The sequence below is a fragment of the Muntiacus reevesi genome, chromosome 2, assembly GCF_963930625.1.
Source record: "Muntiacus reevesi chromosome 2, mMunRee1.1, whole genome shotgun sequence".
NCBI lineage: Eukaryota > Metazoa > Chordata > Mammalia > Artiodactyla > Cervidae > Muntiacus > Muntiacus reevesi.
The window spans coordinates 91,871,513-91,872,094 of record NC_089250.1 but is presented as its reverse complement, the minus strand read 5'-3'; positions in this window follow the sequence as shown (position 1 = coordinate 91,872,094).

Below are 582 nucleotides of genomic sequence, written 5' to 3'. Positions count from 1 at the left end.
CTCCTAGGGAAGGGAGAGTCTTCCAAGCCCCTGCGTGTTCCCAGCAGTGTGGTACCCAGGACATGTCTGGCTTATTGGATCTTGGTTTTCTTATGTTTAAAGCTAGTGTAACCAGTACTGTCTCACGTACCTCCAGATAGTTACAGGATTACTGGAACAATATGAAAACATACAAAGCATTTTAAAAGTTCATGTCTAAATAGGTCAGAAACCAACAGCACAAGGCTGGGATCCACAAACGTGAGAGGAGGTGAGGGACACGGCTGAGGGGATGTGAACACATCCCCTGTGCTGTGGCAGACGGGCCTGCCAGATGATCGAGCTGCGGCTTCCCCTGCAAACTTAGAAGCAGGAGTTCTCCTTTGAGCATAGCTTGCATGGCTGACCTTTCCAGGGTCACTCTCAAAAGGTTGTGCAGGCAGTGACCTGCTTACTCAGACGCAAGGCACTGGGGTGATCCCCAGAGCGTACATGTATGGAGACTGCCTTCCACCTGCTCTTGGGGCCATTCCTGAGCCAATGAGAGTTCAACCACCCCGCAGTGGCCCTCCAGGACTATTTCAACCAGCCTGACCCAGGGCA